The following is a 24,911-nucleotide window of genomic DNA, read 5'->3' on the forward strand; positions in this document are numbered from 1 at the left end:
CCAGCATTACAGCAAGATATTCTCCGACCTAATAATATCTTTTAAGATGCAGGATTTAAAAATATCTTTTAAAATTTATCTAACCTAGCAAGAAAGTGGGGAAACTCTGAAAGGCAAAAAGTGACAAGCAAAGAGCGAATCCAGAGAGAGACCAAGTATTGAAATCACCAGTGGATTTCCAAAAAGCATCTGCAGATCACTTGGTTTTTACTGATAAACATGAGATTGAGAAAACAAAGCTTAAGGATCCCAGAAAATGAGATGTCAAATTACAATCCTCCAAAAAGTTGATACTCAAAAGAGATGACAAGTCAGTCAAAGAGTGAACTACATAAATAAAAGCACCTATGAAGGAAGACAGTGAGGAAAACTGCCTGACTAGGCCTAGGCCATGGGTGGAGAGAAAAAAATGTCTTGCCTGAGAATTGCTAACAATAAAGCAAACTTCATAACAGATACGAGATCAGACTTTACATTATTTTTACAGCCTGAAAAACCTCGAGTAGAAAGTAATTTAAGGTAGTCCAAATTGTAGTGCTCTCAGATGCTAGAGAGAGGCAAACAAATGCTCTCTGGAGAAATGACCTCAACCCCAGACCCCAAAGAATTCCCACAGATAAAAGTCTCAACAAGCATAAGCTCACAATTGAAACACACAAATCACAATTGGAAACAAGCCTGTGTGACTGAGACTTAAACAACAAATCAGTTCCACAAAAACTGCAGGTGTTTAAATTATCAGACACAATGTAAAATATGAATAATTAATGTTAAAAAAAGAACAGAGATCATATCTTATTTCAGGCTACTATAATAAATTACCATAGACTTAGAGGCTTAAACAAATATTTTTCACAGTTCTAGAGACTTTCACAGTTCTAGAGTTCAAGAATAGGGTACCAACATGGTCAAGGTATTGGTGAAAGCTGTCTTCCTGGTTACAAAATCTCATGGCCTTCCTTGGTGTATGCATGCAGAGAGATCTTCTGTCTCCTCCTCTTTTCCTAAGAGCCCTGTGAGAGCTCTGCCCTCATGACCTCATCTAATCCTAATCACCTCCCACAGGCCCCACCTTCAAATACCATCACATTCTCGATTAGGGTTTCAACACATGAATTTGGGGGGACACAGACACTCAGTCTACAGCAGTTAGTAAAAGAATATAATGGCAGAATAAGCAAGTACCAAAACTATGAACCAGCAGATATGCAAAACAGTTAAGTAGAAAGGAAGAGTATAATATTAAAGTGAGAAATTCAAAGGAAGAGTTAAATAACTTATTTGATATGGCAGAAAAGACAGTAAGTTCAAAGATAGAGAGCTAAAGATTGAATGCAGAATGAAACACAAAGAGACAGATGGAAAATATGACATCTGAGATGTTGGGAAACATGAAGTTCAGAGTGAGAAGGTATAATAAAGATCTACTAACGATGTGGTGGTGCCTCCTGTAGTCCCAGCTACTTGAGAAGCTGAGGCAGGAGAATTGCTTGAGCCTGGGAAGTCAAGGCTGCAGTGAGCTGTGATCATGCCACTGCACTCTAGCTTGGGTGACAGAGTGAAACCCTGTCTCACGCACAACAAAAAAACTGCTAAGATTTTCAGAAGATCCTACAAAGAATGGAACAGAAGCTCTAACAGAAGAAATATTGATGGGGAGCTGACAAAAGACACCCATCCAAAGACTTAGGTATCCCAGAACAACTTAAGCCAGGTTAATAGAAAGAAATCCACACCTAGACTCATAGTAAACCAAAAAGAATTTTAAAAGATCTTTAAAGCAACTAGAAAAGTAGAACAATGAAACTGAAAGCTGACTCTTCAAAAACTGAAAGCTGGAAACAGCTGAACGAAGTCTTCGAGGTGCTAAATATATATACATAATTCTTAATCTCCGCAAGATTTTCAACAAGGATGCCAAGACCATTCAATGGAGAAAGGACAGTTTCTTCAACAAATGGTGTTGAGAAAACTGAATATCCACAGGCAAAAGAATGTAGTTGGACCCTTACCTTACATCACATTCAAAATTTAACTCAAAGTAGATCAAAGACCTAAAAGATCTGAACTGTAAAACATACAAGGAAAAATAGGGGAAAATCTTCACGACATTGGATTTGGCAAGGATTTCTTGGATATAACAACAAAAGCATAGGCAACAAAAGTAAAAGCTTCTGTGCAAAGGACACAATCCACAGAGTGAAAATGCAGCCTACAGAATGGGAGAAAATATTTGCAAATCATGTATCTGATAAGAGGTTAATATCCAGAATATAACAAAAATGCCTTTAACAAGAAAACAGCCCAAGTTTTTAAAACAGACAAATCCTTTGAATAAACATTTCTCCAAAGATGATATATAAATGACCACGTATATGCAAAGGGACCCAACATTACTAATCATTAGGAAAACGCAAATCAAAACCCCAATGGATATCACCTCACACCCATTAGGAATTTTACTGTCAGAAAAAAAAAAAAATAGAAGTTAAATCTTGGTAAGGACAGGAAAAAATTAGCAAGGATGGGAAAAATAGTGTTGGTGGGAATGTAAAATTGTACCGCCACTATAAAAGATAACCCTCAAAAAAAATAAAATAAAATAGTATTGCCATATGATCCAGGAATTCTACATCTGGGTCTCTATTCAAAAGAAAGCAAGATCTCAAAGACTTACTTGCCCACCTATGTTTGTAGCAGCACTATTCACAATAGCCAAGTGGTGGAAATAACGTAGGTGTTGACCAGCAGATAATGGATAAACATAATGTGGTATATACATACTGATATGGTTTGACTGTGTCCCCACTGAAATCTCATCTTGAATTCCCCATGTGTTGTGGGAGGGACCCAGTGGGAGGTAACTGAATCATGGGAACAGATCTTTCCTATGCTGTTCTCATGATAATGAATAAGTCTCATGAGATCTGATGGTTTTATAAGGGGGAGTTTCCCCACACAAGCTCGCTCTCTCTCTGCCTGCTGCCATCCATGTAAAATGTAACTTGCTCCTCCTTGCCTTCCACCATGATTGTGAGGCCCCCCCAGCCATGAGGAACTGTAAGTCCATTAAAACTCATTCTCTTGTAAATTACCCGATCTCAGGTATGTCTTTATCAGCAGTGTGAAAACAGACTAATACACATACAACGGAATATTATTTAGACTTAAGAAGGAAAGAAATTCTGACCACATCCTACAATACAGATAAATCTTGGACACACTATGCTAAGTGAAATAACCCAGTCACAAAAGACAAGTGTAAGAGTCTTCCCTTATCGTCAGGGGATACATTCCAAGACCCCCGTGGATGCCTGAAACCAAGGATATTAATGATGCCTATATATATGATGTTTCTTCCTGTACATACATACCTACAATAAAGTTTAATTTATAAATTAGGCACAGTAAGAGATTAATAACTAATAATAAAATAGTACAATTATAACAATATGCCAGCATCACTGCTCTTGTAGTTTGGGGCCATTATTAAGTAAAATAAGGGTTACTTGAAAACAAACACTGCAATACCTGGACAGGTGATCTGATCACTGAGATGGCTACTAGGTGCCTACAAGTCAGGTAGCATATGCGGAAGGGCTATGCTGGACAAAGGAATGATTCACATCCTGGGCTGAATGAGACAAGATTTCATCACACTACAAAGAATGTCACCCAATTTAAAACTTACAAATTGTTTATTTCTGGAAATTTTTATTTAATATCTTCAAACCACAGTTGACAGCAGGTAACAAACTGCAAAAAGTGAAACCACAAGTAAGGGGAGTCTACTGTACTGTATTATTCCTCTTACATGAGGTATCTAGAGTAGTCAGATTCATGGAACCCATTCACAGAAACAGAAAGTAGAATGGTGGTTGTCAGAGCCTTGGGGGAGGGGGAAAGGGGGAGTTGTTTAATGAATCAAAAGTTTCAGTTCTGCAAGATGAAAACGTTCTGGAGATCAGTCACACAACAATTTGAATATACTTAAAACTGCTAAAAACGACTGGGAGGTAAAAATTATAACAACTGAACTTAGAAAAAGTTAAGATGACAAACTTCATTTTTTCCATTTTTTCCACAACAAACATTTTTAATACAATTAAATACAGTCAATCACGTGTTGCTGAGGTGATTTTGTCATTGTGCAAACAACATAGAGTGTACTTCCACAAACCTAGATGGTATAGCCTACTACACACCTAGGCTATATGGTTTAGCCTATTGCTCCTAGGCTGCAAACATATACAGCACGTTACTGTATTGAATACTGTAGGCAATTGTAACACGAAAAGTATTTGTGTGTCTAAATATATCTAAAGATAGAAAAGGTAACACACTGTGCTATGTTAAGACAGCTGCCACATGCCACTATGCCATAGGAGTTTCTCAGCTCCCTTATAATCTTACTGGACCCCTGTTGTATCTGCAGTCTGTCGTTGTCCAAAACATTATGTGGTGCATGACTGTGTATAATTCATTATCTATAATCAATTGCCAAACTATCACTCAAGAATGAGGGGAAAAAACTCAAGACAATAATTACTCAATACTTCTTACCAATTATTCTGCTCAGTTATTATACTTTTGACATAAAATTTATATAAAAGATGAATATATATTTTAAGAATAAGACCAGTGAATGCCACCATTTAAAGAAACAGAATATTATCAATATCCCTGAGGCCCCCAGTTTCCCTACCTGATTGCATATACCTCCTTTGTCCCTCTCTTCAGAGGTAGCCACTATCCTTACTTTTATGTTAATTATTCCCTTATTGTTCTTTATGGTTTAAACTCACATGAATTTCCTATCCACATGTTGCTCAGTTTCAGCTGCTTTTTAAATTTTAAATGAAATTCTGTGTATATATTTTTAAGGCACCTTTTGTTTCTTACTAATATATGTAGCTGTAGTCCATTTTCACATTATATGTTATTCCATTATATGCATGCAATACAATTTATCCACTGCAAATGTAGATGTGCATTTGGCTTGTTCCTGTTTTTTGCTTTTAAGGATGTTGCTTTGAACATTGATGTGTCTGCTGACATACATGTGAGTTTCACCAAGCTATAGAGCTGTGCCTTAGAGTGTTCACTCATTTCACTTTTTAAGTAAAACGCAAAACTATTTCCAAAATGGTTTTACAATTGACACTTGAAGCCGAAGTATAAAAGTTCTTATTTTTTAAAAGTAACATTTCTGTTTAAATTATATTACCTAAAAATTGGTCACATTTTTCCTGCAATGTGGAAGGTCTATGTTGTACAACAACAAATAATTCATTTGATGTATTTCTTTACTGTTTGTCATTGAATTTTCATTTATAAAGAGCCCTGTCTCTCCTACATGTTCAAATTTTTCCAATTCCAGGCAAATTCCACTTATAATGTAAGAAACAGGAATATATTCTCCTGTGACATTATTTAACACAAGAATTTGGGCCGGATGCAGTGGCTCATGCCTGTAATCTCAGCACTGTGGGAGGCCGAGGCAGGTGGTTCACTTGAGATCAGGAGTTCCAGACTAGCCTGGCCAACATGGTGGAACCCTGTCGCTACTAAAAATACAGAAATTAGCCAGGCATGGTGGCACAAGCCTGTAGTCCCAGTTACTTCGGAGGCTGAGGTAGAGGTTATAGTGAGCCAAGAGCACGCCACTGCGCTCCAGACTGGGCAACAGGAGTGAAACCCTGTCTAAAAAAACAACATGAATTTGGTTCCAACAGTTTTGTGTCTCCATTCCCATGTTTACTGCAGCACTATTCAACCATTCACAACAGCTAAGATTTAGAAGCAAGCTAAGTGTCCATCAACAGATGAATGGATAAAGAAAATGTGGCTGGGTGTGGTGGTTCACACCTGTAATCCCAGCACTTTAAGGGGGTCAAGGTGGGAGGATTGCTTGAGCCAAGAAGTTGGAGACGAAGCTTGGCAACATAGTGAGACCTCATCTCTACAAAGTAAAAAAATTAGCTAGGCATGGTGGTGCACACCTGTAATCCCAGCTACTCAAGGGGCTGAGATGGGAGGATAGCTTGAGCCTGGGAGGTCGAGGCTACAGTGCACCGTGATTGCTGCCATTGCACTTTAGCCAGGGTGACAGAGAGAGACTCTATCTGGAAAAAAGAAAGAAAAAGAGAAAGAAAGAAAATGTGGTACATATATACATTAGAGTACTATTCAGCCATAAGAAAAGAATGAGATCCTATAATTTGCAACTGCATGGATGGAACTGGAGGACATTATGTTAAGTTAAATAAGCCAGAAACAGAAAGACAAATTTCCCATGTTCTCACTCATCTGTGGAAGCTAAAAATTGAAATAATTCAACTCATGAACATAGAGAATAGAATGATGGTTACTAGAGGCTAGGAAGGATAGTAGTGATAGAGGAAGAATGGGGATGGCTAATAGGTACAAAAACATAGTTATTAATGGATAGAATGAGTGAGACTTGGTATTTGATAGCACAGCAGGGTGAGTACAGTCAACAATAACTTACATTTTTAAATAACTAAAAGAGTATAATTGGATACTTTGTAACACAAAGAAAGGAAAAATGCTTGGGGTGATGGATGTCCCATTTACCCTATTATACAGTATATACCTGTATCAAAATATCTCATGTACCTCATAAATATATACACCTACTATGTACCCACAAACATTTAAAAAATTAAAATTAAAAAATAAGACATAGAAGAATCGGAAGACAATGTTGTCTTTAAAAACAGAGTTTTATGATCAGGGCTTAGAAGTGGGTTTTGCAAAGATTGATCATTATCCTCTGAGAAAAAGAAAAATATATACAGTAGCACCATACTATTTTATCAGAGTTAAATAATTGTACTGTTTAGGTCCCAGTCTTTGCCTTACACAGCCTGACACAGAAAACACCAGGCATTTGTATTCTAGTCCTATCCCTAAGTACCTATGGGATTTTAATCGAGAGATTTCACCTCATTTATTGGTGAAATGAAAGATTAATAATCTCAAAGCTTTGTTTCATCTGGAAAATTCTATTACTCTCTGCTATTATGTCACTAGCTGGCAATTAGCAGGCTCTTATCCTGCAAAGGTCTTTTTTATGACTTTTATTGTGTTGTTCTCTAATTGAATATGGCTGGGTGTGCAATCACCAGTTTTCTGTAAGACCCGCCACTCCTAACAATTACATCCTGACCCAAACGTTCAAGCTGCCTCCCTGGACTTGAAACACTTGAGTTTTCAAACACTGCTCTATAGTAAATACTTTTACCCATTGAGAAACACTAATATTTATCACAACAACTAGTTCTTTAGAGTGCACCTTAGAGTTGATTGTTTTCATGGGCTTTACTTCATGTATTTTCATGTGTATTCTACGTTACAGTCGTCCTGATGATCCTTTTGACTATGGAATATGTAGAGCATCTTTCCATTGCCCAAGTATTAGCAAAAACGAGTCAAAATGCCTTCTTTAATAACCCACAAACACAATGTCATACATGCAAATGCTGTGGTGCCTCACTTCATGGAGAAAGCCCAGAATTCAAGTTGCCAACTTCCCACTGGTGATTGGCACAGTAAGCCAGGCTATAGGGAAATGAAGTGGGATCAGATGCTCTTCAGCAAGTGTCTAGCTCTGCCCAGAACCACTCTGAAAGCCTCCTCCAGACAATGCGGAGGAGCCAAGCCGAACATATGCTCGCAGAGGGGGAGTCAGGAAACAACTAGGACATCAACATCCACATCTTGGCATGAGCTACTAACCCTTAAACATTTCCAGCTTCTCTCTATAGGGAAGAGGAAAGAAAGCTCCACATTTCAGCAAATTTAATGACATATCCCAAAACGTACTTCCCCAAATTCAAAACCCCTGAGAGGAGTCCATACACGATATTTGCAACTTGGCACTGTCTCAAAACATTGCCTATCTTGTGTTAATGTGTTTATTTGCTTTTAAAAGATTGTCTCGTTCACCCACGAGCAGTCAAAAGAACACACGGTATTGTCAGCCAGATTGGCTGTAACCATTATTATAACCTTTACTATATCTGCTGACATTCTGTTTTTGTTCCCAGTCCAGATGTCATGTATAATGGAGTATATTCTCTCATTATGTGCATTAGTGTTTAGGAATGCCAACATAATTCAACGAACTGCTTGATATCTCAGAAAAGTACGTTTTTGTAAATTATTCAAATTTTCCATAAACCAGCTACAAAACAGGGCATTCACTACCTAATTTCTCCTGGAGCTTGCCCTAGATACAATGTTTAATTAAGCTGAAAAATTATATGGTTTTCTATCAACTGAATCAGCTGAAACATACCATAAGGTAGTAGTATGAGGCTATTTTACTATTATTCTGAATAAGAATACAATTTGGTGGGAGAAATCCTAATCCTAAACCTCCAATTTAATATGAGGAAAGGCTACTTAAAACTAGCTTCAAACCACACCACAGAGCCTTGGAGACAGGGGGGGGAAAAAAAAAAAGCACCAATTGTATAACCCCATTTAGGAACCCTTACTTGTATTTGTCTAGGCATGTTGGGGGCACGTCACAGAAGGAACTAACCATTTTTCACTTTCCTTAACTTTTATTTCAGGTTCAGAGGGACATATGCAGGTTATATAGGTAACTGCATGTCTTGGGCTTTTGGTGTACAGATTATTTCATCGCCCAGGTAGTAAGCATAGTACCTGATAGTTTTTTGATCCTCTCCCCTCCTCTCCCCCTCCACTCTATAGTAGGCCCTGGTCTCATTTGTTCTCCTCTTTGTGTTCATGTGTTCCCTTTGTTTAGCTTCCACTTATGAGAACATGTGGTATTTGGTTTTCTGCTCCCGAGTTTACTTAGGATAATGGCCTCCAGTTCCACCCATGTTGCTACAAAGAACATGATCTCATTTATTTTTATGGCTGCATAGTGTTCCATGGAGTGCATGTACCACATTTTCTTTATCCAGTCTATCATTCATAGGCATTTAGGTTTGTTCCATGCCTTTGCTATTGTGAATAGTGCTGTAATGAACGTATATGTGTGTATGTATCTTTATGGTAGAATGATTTATATTCCTTTGGGTATATACTGGGTAATGGGATTGGTGGGTCAAATGGTAATTATGTTTTAAATTATTTGAGGACTGGATACAGTGCTTTCCACAATGGCTGAACTAATTTACATTCCTATCAGCAGTATATAAGCATCCCCCTTTCTCTGCAACCTCACCAGCATCTGTTATTTTTTTGACTTTTTTAGTATAAATAGCCATTCTGACTGGTGTGAGATGATATCTCATTGTGGTTTTGATTTACATTTCGCTAATAATTAGTGATGTTGAACATTTTTTCATATGCTTCTTGGCCACCTGTATGTCTTCTTTTGAAAAGTATCTGTTTATGTCCTTTGCTTACTTTTTAAGGGGGTTGTTTTTGCTTATAAATTTAAGTCTTTTATACATTGTGGATATTAGACCTTTTTCAGCTGCTTAGTTTGGAAGTATTTTCTCCCATTCTGTAGGTTGTTTAATGTGTTTATTGCTTTTTTTTTTTTTTTTTTAAGATAGGGTCTTGCTCTGTCACCCAGGCTGGAGTGCAGTGGCACAATCTCGGCTCTCTGCAACCTCCACCTCCCAAGTTCAAGCAATTCTCCTGCCTCAGCCTCCTGAGTAGCTGAGATTATAGACACCTGCACCATGCCCGGCTAATTTTTGTATTTTTTAGTAGAGAGGGAGTTTCACCATGTTGGCCAGGCTGCTCTTGAACTCCTGACCTCAAGTGATCCACCCACCTCGACCTCCCAAAGTGCTGGGATTACAGGTGTGGACCACCACACAGTGTTGATAGTTTCCTTTGCTATGCAGGAGCTCTTTAATTAGGTCCCAGTTGCTAATTTTTGTTTTTGATACAATTACTTTTGGTAACTTCATCATCATTTTCTACTTTCAATAAAACTCCCTCACCACTGTTTGAAAACCATTTTTTTTTCAGTTAACTAATGGCCCTCCTTTTGCCAACCCAATGGTCAATTATCTTTCCTCCTATTAGATATCCTGCAGCATTTGACACATTTGGCTAATTCTGTCATCTCTGTATTCTCTAACCATCTGTGTCACTTTAATTTTCCAGATTTTTCCGCTAGCACATTGCTTTCTATCTTTCAGTCTACTTTGTTGACCTCCCTCACTCTCAGATTTGTTCAATTATCCATGATTCTCTTTTTGGCCCTCTTCTCTTTCTAGTCTCCCTAGACAATCTCATCCCATTTATAGCTTCCAATAGCATCCATATTTTTGATGATCCCCAGATTCAAATATTTAATCCCAATCTCCCCCACTAAACCCTAGACTTGTATATCCAACCACTCTACATCTCTGCTTGAAAATCTAATATCTACCTCAAATTTAATGTATCAAAAAAAGAATTCTTGACTTTCTAAAGTCACTTTTTCCCTGGTCTTCTCAATCTCAGAAATGATATCATCATCCACCCTGTTGATCAGACTAAAACCTTTGTATCATCCTTGATTCTTCTATGTTTCTCACAGCCCAAATCCATCTACCAGGACATTGCGTCAGTTCCACCAATAAATACACCTAGAATCTTACCACTTCTCACCATTTTCACTGCTATAATTTTAATTCAAGACATCATCAACTCTCACTCAAGCTAACAGCATCCTGGTGGGTTTTCTGTTTCCACTCTCTTCTGAGGGTTCATTCTCCATGCAGTAGCCAAATGATCCTTATAAAACAAAAATTGGGTTATACCTCTACTAATAACAAGCTAATTACTTCCCATGCAAAAAAATAAAATCAAATCTAGATCTGAATCTAACTAACATCAACGTCCACCACTTCTCACTTTGTCCACTACTCTCTGTTCACAGTGAACTTTTTTGCCTTCAAACACATAAAGGTCATCCCCACTTTTCGCCTCTGCATTTGTCATTTCTTCTGATTGTATCATTCCTTTCCAGGTGTCCACATAACTGACTGACTGACTCTCTTTCATGCTGATCTCAGCTCAAATGTCACTTGCCGGAGAAGCCTCCTTTATCAGCCTAGCTAAAATAACCCCTTACTGGCTGAGCACAGTGGCTCACACCTATTATGACAGCACTTTGGGAGGCCAAGGCAGGCAGATCTCTTTGAGGTCAAGAGTTAGAGTTCAAGACCAGCCTGGCCAATATGGCAAAGACCTGTCTCTACTGAAAATACCAAAATTAGCTAGACATGGTGGTGCATGCCTGTAATCACAGATATTTGGGTGGCTGAAGCATGATGATCATTCAAACCCAAGAAGAGGAGGCTGCAGTGAGCTGAGTGCACTCCAGCCTGAGTGATACAGCAAGACTCTAAATAAATAAACCCTTATTTTCTAACCCAACTTTATCTTATTTTCCTCTTGGTATTTTTCAAACCCTTAAAGTATGCTTTTTGTTCATTTTATTTTTTATTTACTGCTTGTTCTCCCCATGAAATGAAACTATTATTGGTAGGACCTTGAATTTTTTACCATTTTATTAGCAGCTCATAGAACAGTACTCGCCACATAGTATGTTCTCAACAAATAAAGAAACAAAGTAATAAACATCTGAAAATGTTTCTAAGAGCTCATGTTCATTTTATGAGTCAAATATTACCAAATTATAGCATTTTCTGGAATCCTAGAAAGCAGAAATGTTAAAACATTGGAAAATTCAAGAAGAAGCATCTGTTGCATATTTTTAAAAAAATACTTTAATACCTAATATTGAGTGATAATTTTTCTGTTGGTAGCCACCGTATCTTCAGTAATCAGCCTCTGCCGATTTTGGACAAGATCACAAGAATTTAATTGACCATTGGCACTAGATATGAGTCCTACTGATGTCATTCTTTCATGCTGTCTCCCCTCTACTCCCACCCATAGGACCACCTTGTTATTCAACAATATGGTTTGTAGACAATTTGTCAGATTAAATCCTCATCAATATGTTTCTTAAAAATATCTCTAGCTTTAATTTCATCTATTGCAATGAGTAAAGCTGGACTGAAAGGGGCACATTCCTTTAAGTCATTGGAGAGCACAAAGGGCACAAGTCCGAAGCATGAAACATACAGCATAGACAAGCCTCTGGGAATCAGACCACCTACACTCAGAATTGGTTCAACAATTTCAACTTGGCCAAGTCACTTGACTGCTCACTCTAAGCCTGTTTTCTTCTCTAATTTGGGGATATGTAGCTCATAGGGTTGTTGTCAGGATTAAAAAAATAACATATCAGAGAGACTTCTCAGAAACACTGAATTGGGGCCCTCTGGGAAGAAGCTGAGGTTGTTAGGCAGCTAGAACTAGATATAGGTAATTGGCACTCAGCATTCATTTCTTCCTGAAAAGTAAATGCCACATTCCCCAGACACTTCTGTAGTGAGAGTTCTGGATGAAATTAAATCCACCAATGTGATATAAAATTTGGTTGCTGGGTTGCAGCTATGACGGTGTACCCTGAACCAGTGTCCCAGTCTCAACCCTAACTCCTCCGACCCTTTCCCATTTCATGAGCACCTAAATCATCTATATTAAACCCGTTTCTCTCTGAAACACAGTGTGGTTCCTGAGTCCTGAATTGAAACCTTATTTTTATATATTTAATAACAACAAATAATACTTAAGGAACACAACTATATACCAGGCACTGTTCTAAGCTTTTGCATATATTAATGTAATATCCTAACAATCCTATGAGGTAGATACATTATCATGGTTTTGCAGATAAAGAAAAAGAATTGTGAGATTAAGTTAATTTGCCCCCAAATTAAATAGGTAGTAAGCAGCAGAGCCAGGATTCAAATCTAGATGGTCTGGTCTGAGTGGCATATTCTTGGTCTGAGTGGCATATTCTTGGTCTGAGTGGCATATTCTTAGCCTGAGTGGCATATTCTTAACCATCTCTTTCAAATAAAACAGGAAAATTATGACCCAACTTAACACAGCCTAACCTTCTGCTAGTTCACAACTATTAACTGCAGAAAACAAGTCAAACAGAGATAACTCTGAAGAGAAGCCTAAGTACTATTTAGTCCAACCCGTTCACTTTGAATATGAGGAAGCTGAAGCTCTAAGAAATTTTGAAATGACGAGGCTCACAAAATTGATACATAAAATCCAGGAATGGAATACAACTTTTTTAATCCTAAATGTGATATCTGCATGATAGATTTTTTTTCTAATTTTTAATATTTCCATTTATCCAAAAATACTTGGTTACTTGATTACCTCTGATACATACCAGAGGAATTTTTAAGAAAGCATTAGAAGTCAGCAATATCCTAGGAAGTTTCTGTGGAGCTTTTAATAAAGGGAAAGAAGAACTGTCTATAGAACAAAAGTGAGAAAATTATTACTATTGAATAACTTATTGTTTACTTGTGATACTTCTGTATTTTCAATTGTATAAAGTATGTCTGACTTAAGACTTAGAACTATTATAAGTAAAAATTTAGCTTTCATAATTAGATCATTTCCATTTCAATTTTCTTCTACCCCATATGGCAAAAACTGTGTGAAAACTCAAAGGGGTTAATGAAGTGTTATATTTTTAAGGAGATGTAGTACATGGTATTCTCAACAAATGTATGCATTTTACCTAATTAGCAAGATATGAAAAACTTGAACACCCATGGGTAAAAGTGCTGAGCATTTATGTCCCCAAATTTATGATTTCAATAACTAGAATGCAAAGACATTAACATTTTTTATCCTAATCTTAGAACAAAAAATTAAAGCCTATAGATTTTCTCATATTATAAAAGATTATCATTGCCGTGCTATAAAAAAAGGACCTTGAATTGACATGGATTTTGAAGACTCAAAAAATTAGAAACTGAATTTTGGAGGTTTTATTTGTGTGTGTGTGTTTTTTTTTTATTTACACAGCTTTAATCTCTTGGATTGGAATTCCAAATCCCTGATAATTAAAAAGAGAATTTGCAATGAGATAACATTTTCTCTTTCTGCCAGATTGCCCAAGTAGCAACTCGGCTGGGCAACAGCAATCATGGAAAATGATGCATACAAGTCCCAGAATAGTAATAAAAATGCCAGCATGTGTTTATTCCTCAGCAGTAAATAAAACCCCAATTATTCACACTGTCTAAGGCTTCCCTAAGGAAACCAATCCACCCCTAGCAGCATCAGCATGAGTTAACATAGCAAGGTTACAGGTAAAACTGGGAGGGACAGCTTCCCAAAATGTCTCAGAAGAAACTGGCTCCTCAAATCACACAACCTGTCTACAAAATACAGATAATCAGGCAATTTAGATAATTCTACATATTAGTCTATTTTTAAGTAATGGCATTAGATTTTCAAAGAAGTGTTTGAGTTAAGAAAATCACAGATTTCCAGTACAGGCAGGAAAATTTCTGGCAATAGCTCTCAACTTTTTCATTATTAAGTATATTTGTATTAACTTTTATGATGCTTAATTTTAGGGTCAACTTGACTGAATTAAAATATACTTACAGAACTGGTCAAATAGTAATTCTGGGTGTGTTTCTGCGGGTATTTCTAGGAGAGATTGGTGTGTGATTCAGTGGACTGAGTGGGAAAAATCTGCCCTCAATGTAAGCAGGCGCTAGCCAATTGGCTAAAGATCTGGATAAAACAAAAAGAGGAAAGGCAAATTTCCTCTCCCATTCCTACCCCCTTTTCTTCCTTTATTTGCCCTGCTGCCATGTTATCATGCAGCAAGAAGGTCCTCACCAGATGCCTGCACCTTCATATTGGGCTTCCCAGAATCCTGAACTATGAGAAATAAATTTGTTTCTTATAAATTACAGTCTGTGGTAATTTGTTATAGCAGCACAAGATAGACTAAGACAACTTCTTATAAATCCCATTTTTTAAATATTTCTTTGTAATTATGTTTGTTAAATTAACATTAACAAATTAACAGCAAGTTTAACCACCAGAGCTCCTGATTAGCAAGAAATTGATAAAAATTTTAGCCAAAAATTAAAAAAAAAATCAATGTGCTATTTTACTGAGATATACAGCATGATTGACAGGAAATGCCTGATTTCCATTAGGCTTATGGATACTGAAAACAATTTGAGGACCTCCTGGTATGCCTAAATACTAAAAATCCAAGATTGTTGGAACAACTAGAGTTTTTTTCTTAAAAAAAGCAACAATTAAAGAAATACTCAAATTATCCCCAGAAACTAAATGAAAATAAAACAACCCTCAACTTGAACAACCACACAGTCCTTGTCTTTTGTTGACATTGCCTCAAAAATAAGAAGTGCTCTTGAGATGGCAATAGGCATATTTCTGCGTTGTAAAATATCAAAGCATGAAATTCTACTTGAGAGAAGTCTTTCACCTGCTAAAAATTTATATAAATTAAATTTAACAGTTTATTTGAACAATGAACGATTCACAAATTGGGCAGCCGAATTCAGGAATTGGGGACATTGAATGAGGAGACATTCAGAGAGCTCCGTTCTGTATTGTGAACAGATAGCATTTATAGACAGAAAAAATAAAGTGACATACAAGAGAAGCTTGATCCATCACAGCTCTTTGTTTACCTTATTTAAATATGGTCAGATCAGCTGGCAGCCTGTGACTCAAGTTTGGCTGCTGTGATTGATTGTGACTTAGCTACCTATTACAAAAGTATACACCGATATGAGGCTTTCAGTTTCTATACTAAGGTTGCAGTTTGTTACAACAGACTCAAAGTATGGAGGCATCCTCAGGCCAAATTTAGCTTAACACCTCTTACTAAATAAAGAATAGCGGAGAAAGCCACTATGCAGCAGTATAAAGTTGCTTTCTGACTACACTGGCTCTGTGGTCATCTTTCCTCTGTGACTATGTTAGCCATTGGAAATGGAACGACTTAAGGAGGAGTTCACATCAACCTTTCAGTGGGTTTAATTGCTCCTGCCAAAATCTTACTCCCTGTTGTAGAAGAACTCACATGTGTAATCCCAGTTTGTATATTTAGTAACTTATTCTATTTACTGTTTACTTACTGAAGATCAAGGGGGTAACCACTCTGATGCTGTAAGAGAAGTAGCAATTTCTAAGAAATTAACCATCAGCAACAGTTACTGACTTGTTTGATGCTGGCATCCTAAGGCAAAGGCCAATGAGCTCCATTTATACAACAGGATACTCATTAACTATATTAACAACTACCTCTTGCCAATGAAAACTATAATTAATAGTCTGTTGGCAAATAAAATGCCAGCTAACATGGTTAAGTAAAATGCTTGGTTTAGCTCTTTAAAACTTAGAGTAAACATCGTTAAGTTCAAATAGACTAGAAAAAAACAAAAAAGTCTTCATTTGAGCCTTTAACCTCTCTCAGCTATTGGCCTATTTCATTCTTTCTTGGTTAAATTCTTTACAACATTAGACCTACCATTGCTGTCTCCACATCCTCACTGCTTTAACTCCTGCCTCTACAGTTTTGTCACCTTCCACCAGGTTGCTTTCTAACGTGAGATCATTCTTTTCAAGCCAAACACAACAGCCATTTGTTTCATATACAACTTTTTGCCATTCCCTTGTTCAAACACTTATCTTTTAGCTCATAGGACACCAGTATTTTTCCAGTCACTCTCACTATTGTTTCTCTAAATCTTTGCTGATAACTCTGCTTCATTCCACAGCTTTACTAAGGCAATCTCCTAAAACCCAATTCTAGGCTCTATACTTTCTACTCCTTTATCTAGTTTATGTTGAGGACCATGGTTAAACTAGTCTGTGAACATGATTCTCTTCATTTTCTTCCTTCTTTGGACTTTAAAATAGGTGTTGCTCTTAAGTATCTTGCCCTAACATTATTAATCATCTCTGAAGGGATAGAATTTTTCAGCCTGGCAAATAGGAACTTAATAAATGGTTACTCACTGACTTGGAATCAGATAAACTCTGATAACCTGAAGGCATTTTCTAAATGCAAGTATTTCCTTCATTAGCCAGTCTGAACACATACCTTCAAAAAATACCTAAAAACTTTTCTCCACTAGTTCTTAAATTAAGCTATGAAGGAATGTGAGGTCAATGGATTATGCTGATAACATAAGTAGTAATATTCCTGGACAGCATTAATAAAAGGATCTTATGCTACTCTGATTCGGAGAACAAAGCTCTCATAGACTAGAATTTAGTTTTTCAATCCACTTTTTTTTAGCGGTGAAAAGAATGGGTTTGGAAACTTACGGATATGAAATGAAAAAGGTTTTAAACAACAACTGTGATAGATGCCATAAAGATATTCAGAATTCTAGGTTTACTTTACGTGATACCATGCCAATAATACTTGACCTTCCTCCCTCCCTCACATACAATAGCGAATACTTCAGGCCCTTGTAGAGCTTCTATTCTAGTGGAGAGCTTACATCTCCTTTCCATTAAAATACTGAAGGAGCTACTCATACAAACACTTGCTACACTAAACATCCAAAACTAAGGGAGAATTTCTGCCTGAGTATAACTATTTATGTACATGCAATGATGACTATGAACTTCTAGAGAAAACTTGGGTCTCTGGCTCTTATCAAGGATCAAGTCTCATTTGGAGGGAAGTACTAAGTTTTAACCAAGCTTGCAAGGGAAGAACTAAGAGGCTGCAGCCACTGGCTGTGAGCCCTCTGGGCACTCAATAGATGCATCAAATCTTAAGGAAGCTTAAAACATGAGTCTGGAGTGAAGGCGAGGAAAGAGGATATGTCACATGCACACATGAAAAAATATGAGACAAATGTGGTAAGTGTTAAAGGGGTACAATGTGCTCTTCAATCCTAAACAAAATGTTTTCATATGTTGTTGCATATTTAGGGCTTTTTAAAATGAAAATAATTATTGCTTACATTTACTTTGGACTTATAGAGCATGATAGCTATAATATAGCAACAACTCTCATACTGAAAATTTTACTAAGTATTAAGCATGGTGCTAGCTCTTTAAATGCATTTCTATTTAATCCTGGCAATAAGCTTCTAATAAATATTTATTAATGAATAAATATGTTATTCATTCAACAAATCCTTATTCAGCACCTTCTCCATCCCAGGTCTACATATCAGATCATATAGCTATAACTAGATAGATCTAATTATATTATTATATAGATATTGTATATTATATATTATATAGATTATATGTTATATAGATATAATTATATATTATTTAATTACTATATAGATTATAGTTATATAGATATAATTATACATTATATGATTATATAGATCATAGATATAATTCAATAAGACTTCTAACTCTAGCATTGTAGCGTTTACAAAGTACAATATATGTTGTGCCCTTTGTCTTTATAACAATAATGAGGTAGATCAGGCAAATGACATAAATCTGCTTTACTACTGAAAAAACTTGATACATACAGAGATTGAGTGATCTCTCTAAAATTTGAAATTTGGATTTTTTACTACAAATTAAGTGTGGTCATTCTATTTTTATGAAATTATAAGTTCTATTATTCTCTTCATTTTACAGAAGAGACACTTAGAGACATAAAATAATATGCATGGCATGCTGATGTTAATTGATAAAGCTGGAACAGCAACATTTACCCATCTGCCCCAAAACCTACACATGTAATTGCTGCCCTTGGCAATGACTTAGAACAAATCCTTACATGAAACATGTCTGTTCAATATTGAATGTTGCAAGACTGAAAGAATCTAACGAGTGGGTGAATAAATAAAAAACATACTTTAATTCTCAAAGATAAACCAAGAATTCTGCAAACATAAATTAATGTCTCCCAATGGGTAAGGAAATCTTCAAAATAAGAGTTAAAAGAGCGGAATACTAAATATAACTGAAGAGTTATAAATCTGCCAGTTTCTTTGTTAGAAGAATCCAGTATATTTTAAAGGTTTCTAATAAAATTAGAAATGTTAAGTGTTACAGCTTATATCAGAAAACTTGTTCTTATAATTTGCTAGTACATCTATAAATATTTGACATTTTTTCTTGGGATTATGTAAGAAAGAAATATATTGGCTGCCAAACTTAAGATTGTATAAGTCATTCTAGATTTTCTTAAATTTTTATGGGCAGTTTTTTTCTGTTTTTATCCTTGTTCACTGAAAGCCAGGATTTTGGAAATCTCTCATTCTAAAGTGTTAAGCTTGAACTCTACTTGTGAGAATCTAATAAAAATATCAGAAAGAAGTCAAACTTCAAATTCAGTCATTTGGTTTATTGCCTCTGCCTGCTGTGAATTTTAATCTTCCTACTGTCTCCCATGTTATTTTTGTTTAATCAATTCAGACAAATTTGACCAAAGAGTCAAAAACGTATATGGTATGATAGCAAGTAGACAATCATTTTTAAGTCTTCTAGAAACACAAAGAAAATGACATGCCAAATAAAGTAGTAAGTCTTTTAATTGTTTTCTATTAGTTTTGTAGCATAGACTTAACTCCTCTTTTAAGATAATGCATTAATACACATTTCTTCTATAAGTGATAATAACTGAAATCCCCTTAAGTTCTCTGGTTTGTGAAGTTCTGCTATTGACTTTGCCATTACAGATTTATTCCAGTGTTCAAAGTTAATGTTCCGACTGCTTCTGGTTTTCCAGTGTTAAAATAGGCAAACAGGCCAAGCACGGTGGCTCATGCCTGTAATCCCAGCACTCTGGGAGGCCAAGGCGGGTGGGCGAATCATGAGGTCAGGAGTTTGAGACCAGCCTGGCCAACATGTTGAAACCCCGTCTCTACTAAAGATACAAAAAATTAGCCAGATGTGGTGGTGCACACCTGTAATCCCAGCTACTTGGGAGGCTGAGGCAGGAGAATTGCTTGAACCCGGGAGGCGAAGGTTTCAGTAAGCTGAGATTGTGCCATTGCACTCCAGCCTGGGTAACAGGGCAAGACTTCATCTCAAAAAAAATAGGCAAACAATATAATTATGCACAATTGATAATTCTCCAGAAACATTTTAAGACCTCTAAGAAGAAGGGTTTATGAATATCAGCTATTAGAAAAGATCAAAGATTATTTTTCTCTTTATGACAACGTTGGGCACTATTAAATGTTTTGTAAATGACAAGACAATTCCATTTCAGGGTCAGAATAATACAGAAAAGTTAAGATTCTAAAGGAGGCTTTTTCATATATATTTTTAAAAAGAGGTAACAATACCTAAAGATCTAAAAAACAAGTTAGGCCTTTATAATCTTCATTTAGTAAGCATTTTATTAGATAATAACACCACAACCTTACATTTGTGAAGTTTTTGATGTGTTTTACAAACATTACTGTCTTGGCGTCTCACCATCTTCCCACAATTTAAGGTCAATAAGCAACAATCTTACGCTTAGAACAGTAATTTTTGCTACCATTCTCTTTACAAAATAGATACACACACACACACACAAACCATTCGTGACTCTGCACCTTTGTCAATGTCCTGTTCCTGAAAAACTTTTCTCTGCTAAATTATTTGGCAAATTCCTATTCATCCTTAGAGAGTTCTCAAAGGTTATCTTCTCTGAAGTAGTCTGACTTCTCTTCAACCCACAAAGTAAATCACTGCCTCCCTTGTGCTACCACTACTCCTTGAGTACATATCTATTATGGTGCCTACCATATTATATTGCAATTATTTGCCCATCCATGTGTGCAAATACCATGTGCAGTGTGACTGGGAGTTCCTTGAGGCCAAGAATTTATTCTAATTTCCCCAGCACTTAGCGGGTACTAAATAAAAATGTATTAATACAGATTTTTATTAATTAAAAAATCTATTTATATAGATGGAGATAAGTGGGGTGGGGTGAAGACAGAGGACGGGAAAATATTTCTGCCATCAAGAAGTTCAAAAGCTGTAACAAATCCCAGTTCACAATTATAGGTGACCAATGACTCACTTTCATTTCTACACTGTCCCCTTCCATCCAATCTCAGAATATGTATCACTTTCCCAAAACTACAAACTTTCCCTCAAAGTTATTATACCTAATTCCCAGCTCTTGGTGAGAAACATGGCAGTTTTTGTCCTTGGGAGTCATCTGTCCATGCTAGCATCCACTGAGACATTCTTGTTCCGGTCTTTTCTTTGGTCTCTGTCCAAAACACCCCTCCAGGTCTGGCAACTCGCCTTGCTCCTTCCCTGCCATGTCAGTCATGCATGATCTTTATCTCCAACTCAGGCCAGGAAATATGAAATTTCATACCTTGAGCTCTCCCTGGAGGATAGGAGCCCAAGTTCCCATTGCTATGGGATCTCTGACACCTCTCTCAGCATATCCTCTTACCAAGGGATTGAAAAAGCATAAGCAGGGAGACCTACCAGTGTCTTAAGTTCTCACTTCACCTCCTATTTTCTGTGCCCCAAGCTGGAAAATATTTAGTCTCAGAAGCATAAATCCTTAACTGAAAATCATTTTTCCCTATATCCCCTGAGAGTCTAAATTTGAGGCTGTGGATCTTTTTTGTACTTTCCAGAGTAGAAGTTGTCTGAGGCAATGAAGAGCTTGTAGTCAAATTGTCCTAATGAAGAAAGTGTCATGGATAACTAGAAGTAACCAAGGGGAAAATAGTATCCTGTCACACCTCTAGTACAAAAGAAAAGAGTTGCATAGGTAGGTGTGCTTTCCTTGTGGCAGTCTACACCAGCCTACACTGGCTGACGTGAGGCCACCGCCAGGTGGCTCCTAAAGGTCTTGAGTCAATGATCAGACCGGGAGAATACAATTCCCATTTTCTTGTCGGTTCAGTTCTCTTCACTCAATACCTCGCAATGGATTAAGTGTCAGTTTTCCCAAAAAATTCATATGCTGAAATCCTAATCTCCAATGTGATGGTATTAGAAGGTAGGGCCTTTGAAAGGTAATTAGGTCATAAGGAGTGGAGCCCTCATGAATGAGATTAGTGCCCTTATGAACAGGACCCCAGAAGGCCCTCTTGCACTCTTTCTACTATGTGAGGACACAGGGAGAAGATAACCATCTATGAAGCAGGCCAGGCCCTCACCAGACACTGAGTTAATTAGTGCCTTGATCTTAGACTCCCTAGCCTCCAGAAAAATGAGAAATAAAAGCCTGTTGTTTAAGCCACCCATTTATGGTATTCTGTTATAACAGTCCAAACTTAGACCTTCACTATCGAGAAATAGTTTCCTGCTTTCCATAAACCTCTGCTTCTATTGACTACATCAAGTAGTATAGGAAGTCTCACTTAGAGAGGCAGCCTTATCACTCTTCTAAAATTGACCTTCAAACTGAGTTTGAGCCATTAAGCATACCTACGATACAAATATTCAATATATCCTTCCTGCATCCAGTAGACCATCCCTTAACCAAGATCTCTTAACTGTCGACATTTCTCCCTCTCATCCCCACTGCTTGCAAATTTCAATCTGGTATCTAAATAATCATCTAATCCTGCTAATATTTGTAAGAGACTAAATATACAAGTTAAATCCCTAGCATAATCATTCTACCTTATCAAAAGTGATGCTAATTTTTCAACAGAAAGACATAAAATGCAAGCTATTTTCAGGAGTGAGCATAAATTTGAATTGCTCCATTCACACTTTCAAACTCTTGTGAAAGTTACTCTGGTGATGAGTGGCATATGCCCACACAGGTGGGCAGTCATAAACAGGTTACATAGCCTTGGTCTTTGTGTCATTAGCATTGTACAGTTAACTAATTTGGAGCTGTGCCATCAGAGTAATTTCTAGGGAAAGAGACTTACAACAAAAAGTGGATTTGATTTTTTGAAAAATGCAACTAGAAGTCGTCTAAGGTGGGTCCATTTTATAAAGACTTATATTGCATATTAAATGGCATAGTGCATTTCTAATTTACATTTTTCTAGATGTAAATTGATATGCACTTCAGTCAAACCCCCATTAGAATTAAAACATATATTTTCATAGGTCTTTTTCATTTTCATAGTTTTTAAAGTAATTGAAGTATAGTATCTTCAATTACTTTAAAAGTTTATTTTTAAATATTACTGAATCGATATATTACTGACTAGGATTGCTACTATTATATAATTGTTTTAAAAAGGTATAATTAAATATTTTCTAAAACATCATTTTAAGAAACTATGAAAATCAATATATTGCACCATTCAAAAAAAAAACAATTTAGTAAATTATAAAAAAGAAAATGTCTGATATTCTGAAATATCCATTAAAGACCGGAAAGGTTAGCACTATAAATATCCTAACACATCTAGTATGTATTTTCTCTTCTTGTTACTATTTCCAGGATGGTATCCACAAACCTTCCTCTTAGTCACATTCAAGTACTTGATTTAAAAACAAATTCAGAACACATATCACTTCTTCAGTTTACCATACCACTCAAGTTAGGTTAAGTTTCCCTATAGCTGTGCCCTTATAATATCTCGATTTTTTCTAAATAACACATCAACACTTATTATTTTTAATCTGAGATCCCTGCCTTCTTTGCTCAAGATGACCTTAACCTATTTATCAAGATTTTGCTTGATACTATTAGAAATTCAGTATTTGTTACATGCAAGAAAGGGAAGAGAAAATAGTCATTTTGAAAGTAAAAAGGGAGGGATAATAAGTCAATAGCCTTTAAAAATGTCCAAAATGTAATTGAATTTTTAATTTTTACTATCAGTGAAGGGCAGAAATGTACAGTTTTAATAAGCACCCTAGGTGATTCTTACACACACTAGGGCTTAAGAACTACCAGTTCAGGAGAAGGTTTTTTACATTTCTCCAGAGACTAAGTATGCTGTATTCTCCAGAAGAAAGCTGTTTTCTTTAACTCACTTCAAGCTGAATAGATTCTGAGGGAAGGACAAATTACTTTAGGGAAATTTATTTAGGTAAATTAAAGAAAATTAAAATAACACACAGGAGATAATGTGCAGAAGTTAAGCCTAAAGCATACTTTTATAAAAGTAAATTAACTCTGATAGGCTCAAGAGCCTGAAAGTCTGCTTTACTATATGACATTCTAAGGATGACCATAAGTAGCAGTTACCTATGACAGCTATAATGTATGCCTATTATGCTACATCCTGGAAGTTCAGCATTTATTCAGGATTTATTTTAAGTGAAATATTAATAGTTACATTAAAAGGAGCCTAATTGGTTAAGCACAATTCCACTGGTATGTGACTCTTCTGCCATGGGCATGTCTGTGTGACATGCACATGTAATTAACAGTGTTCTGACTTCAACATATAGTTTCATAAAATCTGAAAGGTACACAGGCTTTTTCTTTTCTTGCCCTTTTTCAGATGCACTATAACTAAATCTTCTTCTTCCAGGTTTGTAAGTCAGGGCATTTGCTAACAAAACAAAACATGATCAGACAATAGAGGTAGGAAGAGTTACCTTCCTCTGGTCATCATGGAAGGAGGGCGAAGCATTTGACACTGCTGCCCCTGGCCATCATGTATACCATCCAGGTGAGATGGTTCATGCCACGGTCAGTGTGTGATGTAGAAAACCAGGCTTCCAGTTGGTGGGATCAGTGAGAAAGTAGACATCACAAGACAGAAATGCATTTAACATGCATGAGAAATAGAAGCGAAGCAGACCTACCACGGGTGTAGAAAATGTAGTCTGAATACTTTTGCTATGATAGTTCATCACTTACACTATGGGATGTAAATCTATGGCTGTTTGGTACCTTTTTTCCTTTTCATAAGACTTTTCAGCATGAGTCGCTTAAATACATGACTAAGAAAAATCCAGTATTCTCCATTGCAGAAGAAGATTAATGATAAAGTATAACTTTAATATTAGCATTTGTCATCAACCATGAGGGCAAAAGTGACATTACCAACCACAAGAGAATCAGAAGACAAATCTGCAGAATGTCAGTTTCAGAAGTTAGTAACTATTTTAATAAGGCTGTGACCAGGGGTGATGATATAAAA

This window comes from Pan paniscus, chromosome 1, assembly GCF_029289425.2.
Source record: "Pan paniscus chromosome 1, NHGRI_mPanPan1-v2.0_pri, whole genome shotgun sequence".
Taxonomy (NCBI): domain Eukaryota; kingdom Metazoa; phylum Chordata; class Mammalia; order Primates; family Hominidae; genus Pan; species Pan paniscus.